This window comes from Salvelinus sp. IW2-2015, linkage group LG28, assembly GCF_002910315.2.
Source record: "Salvelinus sp. IW2-2015 linkage group LG28, ASM291031v2, whole genome shotgun sequence".
Classification (NCBI taxonomy): Eukaryota; Metazoa; Chordata; class Actinopteri; order Salmoniformes; family Salmonidae; genus Salvelinus; species Salvelinus sp. IW2-2015.
This window is the reverse complement of record NC_036868.1, coordinates 24,367,007-24,375,149: the sequence shown is the minus strand read 5'-3', so window position 1 is coordinate 24,375,149 and position 8,143 is coordinate 24,367,007.

The following is an 8,143-nucleotide window of genomic DNA, read 5'->3' as shown; positions in this document are numbered from 1 at the left end:
TTGCCACGTTTCATACGTTACAAACAATAGTAAGCAAGTAATAAACACCCATGGGATCCACACGTCATACCCTCAGGCACGGAGACGCCGTCTGTCTCCTTAAGATGAACCTTACTTTGGTGTGAAAAGTGCAATTCAATCCCAGGAACAACAGCAAAGACCTTGGAAGATTGGCTGAGAAATCATGTACCAAAAAGTATCATATCCACAGTTTTAGAACGAGTCCTATATAACATAACCTGAAAGGCCGCTCAGAAGGAGAGAAGCCACTGCTCAAAACGGCATAAAAAAGCCAGACTACAGTTTACAACTGCACCATGGGAACAAAGATCATACTTTTTTGGAGAGAAAATGTCCTCGGGTCTGATGAAACAAAAATAGACTGTTGGCCATAATGACCATCGTATATTTTGGAGAAAAAAGGGGGGGGCTTTGCCAAGCCAAGAACACCCATCCCAAACGTACCCCCCCCCAAAAGTGCGGGCTCCGGCCGCCAAAACCTGAACCTATAGTGGAGTCTGGGTGGGCATCTATCCGCGGTGGTGGCTCTGGTGCGGGACGTAGACCCCGCTCCACCTCTGGCTCACCGCACTTTGGTGGCGCCTCTGTGTGCGGGGACCCACGTCGCCAACCCTGGACTGGACCCTCGTTGCGTTGCGGGCCCCGGACTGGACGTTGCTAGGACCGTGCTGGAGGCTCCGACTGGACTGGAGCCGTGACCGTGTTGTATACTCGGACGTGGGATCGTGCTGGGCTCGCTGGAGGCCGTCGTGGAGCTCCGGGACTGGAGACCGTCGACGGAGGCTCCGGGACTGGAGCCGTTGTATGGAGGCTCCGTGCCATGGATCATCGCTGGAGGCTTCGTGCCATGAATCATCACTGGAGGCTTCGTGCCATGGATCATCACTGGAGGCTTTCGTGCCATGGATTACGATCACTGGAGGCTTCGTGGCATGATCATCCATCTGGAGGCTTCGTGCCATGGATCAACTACTGAGCTTCGTTCGTGCAGCAGCACAGGACTTCACCAGGTGCGGGAGACACACAAGAGGCCTGTCCGTGCAGAGCAGGCACAGGACTCACCGGGCTGGAGAGACATACTGGAGGCCTGGTGCGTGGGGCGGGCACCGGATACACTGGGCCGTGGAGGCGCACTGGAGGTCTCGAGCGTAGAGCTTGCACAACCCGTCCTGGCTGGATGGTTACCTTCCCCCGACGCACTGGGCTGTGCAGACGCACCGGAGACACAGTGCGCAGAGCCGGCGCAAGACTCACCGGGCTGTGGAGGCGCCCTGGAGGTCTGGAACGTAGAGCTGGCACAGTCTTCACCAGACGGCTGGCACGCACCTCAGGACGAGTATGGAGAGCTGACTCTGGTGACATTAACCTGAGGACACGCTCCGTAGGGCGAATGTCGTGCCTCATGCATCAACACAGCAGCTCTCTCCTGACTCTCTCCTCCAATCTTCCCATCAACTCCTTAACTGTCTCTGCTTCCAACCTCGGCTCCGCCGACCGTCCCGTGTGCCCCCCCCCCATAAAAATCTTGGGGCTGCCTCTCCTGGCCACGCTGCTTGGTCCTTTGGTGGTGGGAAGTTCTGTCACGGCCGTCGTCGGAAGGAGACCAAGGTGCAGCATGGTGAGCGTACATTTTCTTTTATTTGTAAAATGTCACCAACAAAACAAGAAATAACAAAAACGACCGTGAAGCTACAAGGGCTATAGTGCCCCTAACGTAGTCAACTTCCCACAATGACAAAAGGGAAAAAGGCTGCCTAAGTATGATTCCCAATCAGAGACAACRATAGACAGCTGTCCCTGATTGAGAACCATACCCGGCCAACACATAGAAWYRCAAAAACATAGAAATCAGAACATAGAATGCCCACCCCAAATCACATCCTGACCAAACCAAATAGAGACATAAAAAGGCTCTCAAAGGTCAGGGCGTGACAGTTGGCCTTGAAATACATCCACAGGTACACCTCCAATTGACTCAAATGATGTCAATTAGCTTGGAAGCAAGAAGCTTGGAATTTTTCAAGCTGTTTAAAGGCACAATCAACTTATTGTATGTAAACCTCTGACCCACTGGAATTGTGATACAGTGAATTATAASTGAAATAATCTGTCTGTAAACCATTGTTGGAAAAATGACTTGTGTCATGTACAAAGTAGATGTCCTAACCGACTTGCCAAAACTGTAGTTTGTTGACAAGAAGTGTGTGGAGTGGTTGAAAAAGTAGTTTTAATGACTCCAACCTAAGTGTATGTAAACTTCCGACTTCAACTGTATATGAGTGATAAGGTATGGTCACGTTTCATTTCCTCTGTTAATAAACGTACACTTTGGAATGACCTTGACTGCAACAGGGAATGTATTTGGARTGGAGATCTCTCAACAATCGTTCTTATGATAGCACGTTGGTAATAGTCAGTGACAAATATCATACAGTAGCTAAGCTGGGCTTGGTTAAAACCCTGTATGTGAGATCAAAGGGTAGCTGTAGATATATAGATCAATTCTCCAGTAGGAGGGGCAGCCCAGCCTATAGTTTTTTCTGACAGTGGATATAACGTTGAAGATCTGACGTTGTTGTAACAGACGTTTGTCTATGTCGAAGTTTTGGCCACCATGATGACAATCCTGTGGTTGAAATTTCACCGTCAAAATAACAGTTGTTGACTTTCTTCAAATCCAATGTATTTTCTAAGTAGATTCCACGTCACAATGTGTTGACAAATTACGTCGAAACAATKTTGATTCAACCAGTTTGTGCCTAGTGGGTAGCCCCGTTGTTAGGTGGGTGATTGGTGGTGTTATTGTATGATTGAGCATTAAGACTGAACAATGTATTAAGAGATGATTGTATTATGCTCAAGCATTAGAGATGAGTGCGGTTTTGGCCAGTAAATTGATATAGATGCAAAGAATCACCTATCCCTTAACGCTTGGTTGGCTCCAAAAAGGTTGGCATCTTTTCCCAAAGCCACCCTCATCCTAGCCTGGGTTCCAGTCTGTTTAGCTAACGTTCCACTCCTTCCCACTGGGCACAGACGTCAATTCAAYGTCTATTCCATGTTGGTTCAATGTAATTACGTGGAAGCAACATTGATTCAACCAGTGTGTGCCCAGTGGGTTGTAATAGACTGCAGAGAGGCCCGTCTGTTTAGCATAACAACGAGTGCCAAGGAGTGGAATGATAGCTAAACAGACTAGTCCCTAAACTTTCCTCCTCCATCTCTGATAAAAATGCTATTATACCAGCCTGCATACAGTGTCTCCACTGTAATAATAATTCATCCATGCTAAAATATGACAACCACCCTTATTTCCTAAATTGAGCATGATTTGAGCATGTGACGGCAATTTAAATCAAATACTGCCATTTCAACACAATCGATCTTCATCAAATATTTACTGTATGTCTCTAAGTGCCAGCAGGGTAAACGGACTGGAAACGAAGCACATTGATTTCACCTAATTTCCACCCCCACCTAACGGCATAATATATTAAAGAGAGGATATCCCCAGATGTATCCCGGATCATCTTAAGGACAGCCGTGCTCCGTGCGATTGGCCCAGTACGGCGAACAAGGCTTGTCTGTTTTGACGAGGCCACACCTGACCCATCTATCTTTATGGAAATGGAGCGGAACAGAAGATCGTGCCGATGTCCCCATCCCAGCCTGCCTCTCCCCATTCTCAATCAATGTCCCCATCCCATATATGGAAGCAGTCGATAACCTTATCAAGACACGCAGAAAGATCTGCACTTGACTAGAGTGGGTGTGGCAGGCTGGGATGCAGCCCCAGCTCCACAATTTGAACAGACAGCATCGTGTCTATTGCACCCCGCCTACCCTCTATCCGTACCTCCTTCCAACCCACCATCTCTCCCTCYATCCTTTTATCAAAGGGAGAGAAGGAGAATCCCTTTTTCTGAACTGCAGTGTTTTTTTCTGTAATAGGTTGACTGGCTGCCTGTCTGCAGTGGCGGGGAGATGGAGGGACCCTTACAACCTCTCCCTAACTMTTCYTCTCTCTTCCCCTCTCTCAGTCTCTCTTTCTGTCTCCCTCGCTCTCCCTCTCTTTCTCTCCGATTGGTATTCTGGAGCAGTGGGCCTGTTCTGCAGTGTGGGTTTGTGAATGCTCGTGCACGTCGAGAGAGGAGAGGGGAATCGCACTTCAGTGGCGKGCGGGGTGAGGACCAGAGGGGAACTGGGAGTATACATGCACGCACGGTGCTGCGCCAGGAAATCCTCYCTGGAAGGACTATGTCATGGTTTTATTTTAGAGGCGGAGCATGTGTGTAGATCTATGATTCATACAGAAATGGAATATCGTATTATTGATTGTTTTTCATAAACCACGAGCTGATATGCTATCTGTTTTCTGATACAATGAGATCGAATGTCCCCCCAAAAATCATATGGTTTTAGAAGGCTCTTTTCCTTGTCTCAGTGTTGTCAAATGACWTTGATAGAATAGTACGGTACGTAGTAGCCTTGAGACATGACTTTGAGAGGTGAGAAAAAATTGCTGATGAACAGAATACCATTCAGAAGTTATTGATGCATTGAAATACTTTAAATGGAAAATCACTGATATATACAGTATATAACTTGGTATACAGTAGTTCCACCTGCTAAAAATTGGCGTTGATATACTGTACAGTACTCCCGAGTGGCGCAGTGGTCTAAGGCACTGCATCGCAGTGCTGGCTGTGCCACTAGAGATCCTGGTTCGAGTCTAGGCTCTGTTGCAGTCGGCAGCGACCGGGAGACTCATGGGCGGTGCACAATTGGCCCAGCGTCGTCCGGGTTAGGGGAGGGTTTGGCCGGCAGGGATGTTCTTGTCCCATCGTGCACTAGCGACTCCTGTGGCGGGCCGGGCGCACTGCTCGCTGACACGGTCGCCAGGTGTACGGTGTTTCCTCCGACACATTGGTGCAGTTTAAGCGGGCATTGGGTCAAGAAGCAATGCGGCTTGGCTGAGTTGTGTTTCGGAGGATGCACTGCTCTCGACCTTCGCCTCTCCCCGAGTCCATACGGGAGTTGCAGCGATGCGGCAAGACTGTGACTACCAATTTGATACCATGAAAAAAGGGTCGAAAAATAATAAGAAATAAACCTGACAGAGCTTTTTTATTTTATTTAACCTTTATTTACATAGGCAAGTCAGTTAAGAACAAATTCTCATTTACAATGACGGCCTACCCCGGGCCAAACACGGACGACGCTGGGCCAATTGTGCRCTGCCCTATGGGACTCCCAATCACAGCCTGATATGATACAGCCTGGATATACTGTACTGTAACCTAATTCCGAAGAGTCTGTAGGTTTTTAATGAGTACAAATTGACATGGTGGTTGCAGCGGTATTGTAAGGAAGTCCCATTATTAACTTGGCTTGTTGATTCCTGTGGTTGAACCAGAATGCAGCAGCCGCTACTCTTAAACCTTTGGATGCCATCTACCATAGTGACCTTCGCTTTATCACAAGCAACAGTTTTAATACTCAGCACTGCATCCTGTATCAAAAGGTTGGTTGGTCCTCCATTGAAGTCCCGTAGATCACTTCACTATTCCCTTTTTGTTTACAAGCTTCTGACTTACCTAACTTTGTTGGTGAAGTATCAAAACCTGAGTTACAAAAGCCGTTGACAGGGTTGGTTAACTCTTGAGGTTCCACGGGCATCCACCGAATGAGGTTCACCCACTTTTAGTTTTAATGCGCCTCACCGCTGGTACAATTTGCAGAACTCATTGCAATTAGATGCTCTGGTGCCGCTCAGGCAGTTTATGGTGTTAATTGAGGACCAAGTAGCTGAGGACTACCTGTTTTTCATACATTTTGTGTTTTGTATTAATTGCTGTTTGTTTTACATTTTATTGGTTGTTTTATGGTTGTGATCAGGGCACCCTTGGGAATGAGACCATGGTCTCAATTGGTTTTCCCTGAATAAATACAGAATAACAATGAGAATAGGGCTATTTCCATTGTATTTCCCCCTCACTGTAGGCACCCGGAAGCCACAGAATGAACAGTCTGTTCCCAAGAGTACGTTACATGGGGACTGGGGAAGACTTCAATGGATTTTCTCTGAGCGCTGGTTGAACCCAATTACACTTGAAGCAATAAATCCTTACCAATGCAATTTCCCTTCCAGACCTGCCATCTCTCTCTCTCTCTCTCTCTCTCTCTCTCTCTCTCTCTCTCTCTCTCTCTCTCTCTCTCTCTCTCTCTCTCTCTCTCTCTCTCTCTCTCTCTCTCTCTCTCTCTCCACATGACCTTCATCTTTCTCTCCCTTCCTTTCTTCCTCCTCCCCATCGCCCGCTCTCCCTTCCCCCTTTCTTCTCCCACCCTCTCAGTAGCCCTCTGTCACCCCCCCTCGCTCTCCTTCCCACCTCTCATCTCTCTCCACCTCCCCCTCTCCTTTCCAACCCCTCCCCGCTTTCTCTCTCTCACCCCCACTCTTTCTCAGCATTCCACTGGGGGCAGTCTTTTCCCATTGGGCTGTGGCACATGTAGCTCCTTGCCCTCTCCCAGTCTCTCCTTGGCTCTGACGGGCTGTTTAACAGTAACCACCTGTGGGAACAGAACAGGCACATCAAGACATATTAACTATTAACCAGAAAGTCTGTCTGTCTGTCTGTCTGTCTGCGTGTCCTAAGGGCAGCCGTTCTCTGGACTTGATGACCTCTTCACTTGACAGATGCTATCACCTCTGTCTCTCATTCAGTAGCGACCCATCATTCAGCGCAGGTGGCCATAGAAAAAATTATGTCAAATCACGTTATATGTACAGTAGCTTTGATTGGACTGAACATGTCAACATCATACTTTCAACATCATACTCATTGTCGAGTCGACAATCTAGTGGCTCAATGACGTCATCATGATTCAACCTTGTTTTTTTCCGAGTTCCCAGTTGTTTTGAAAACACCATAAATCCAGAGAATGCCAGACTTCGATGACAGCATTTGCCCACGAAGGACTGCTGCGCCACCTTCCTGTTCAAGTGAGCCCAGCACAACAAGGTGAGTCCAAAAATGTATTGTATGCTGCTGCATAAATTATGTACTATGCCAAGGAGATATGTATACTGTAGCTAAGAAAGTAATACTAAGTGTATGTTGTGTAGTAAGATGTTAGTAGCGCATGTGCCTCACCCTAATAATTTGGTCTATTTACCCATCTTATTGTCGCCTACTGTTCTGACTTGGTGGTGCACATGTAGCCTACAGTATAACCTCTTTTAGAGAAATGTAATCATTGAATATTGTAAGAGCTTTCATTGTCTGCTTACATGCCCCCTTTATTTTTCCTACAGTTCTGACTTGGTGTACAGGGAGAACAGTGTAAGAACGGCCCATGTTCTGAATTCTGTCACTGTACATTTCAAAAGTGCTAAACAAATAGTTATATTGACTACGTCCGTCCTAGCTCGCTCATTGATGTCTTAATCGAAATTACAGATTGCCTCTTATCCGCTTATCGTCCCCTTGTCATTAGAAACAACATTTGTTTAAGCAAGTYAGCCATGTTTCTTTTAAAGGCATTAAATGAGGCTGAATGAACTGTTTCGCTGTCAGACAAGGCTCCACAGATAGCCAGGTGTAGCAGTGGTAAGGTGTTGGGACAGCTTACATAAACGAAGAACGCACGAACAGTATAGACTACAAACAAACGATACAGTCCGTGTGGTACGAAAATACAGACACAGAGCAAAACCACCACAAACAACAGTGAGAACACCCTACCTTAATATGGTTCTCAATCAGAGAAACGTCAAACACCTGCCTCTAATTGAGAACCATATCAGGCAACATTAACCCCAACATAGAAACACAAAACATAGACTACCCACCCAGCTCACGTCCTGACCAACTAAACAAAGTTAAACAAAGGAAAAATAAGGTCAGGAACGTGACAAGAACAGAAGATCATAGGTTTGAATCTCACTGATGCCATGCCACATACAAATTAAATGTTTGAATGATTAATGCCTAAGCAAATTAATTTCCATCTGTGCCTGGATTCCAGCAAAGCCTACACAACACTTCACAATACATTAATTGCATAATAACGGTGACAAACGGTGCCCACAAACTGTTAGGGCTACTGTCATAAACTGTCG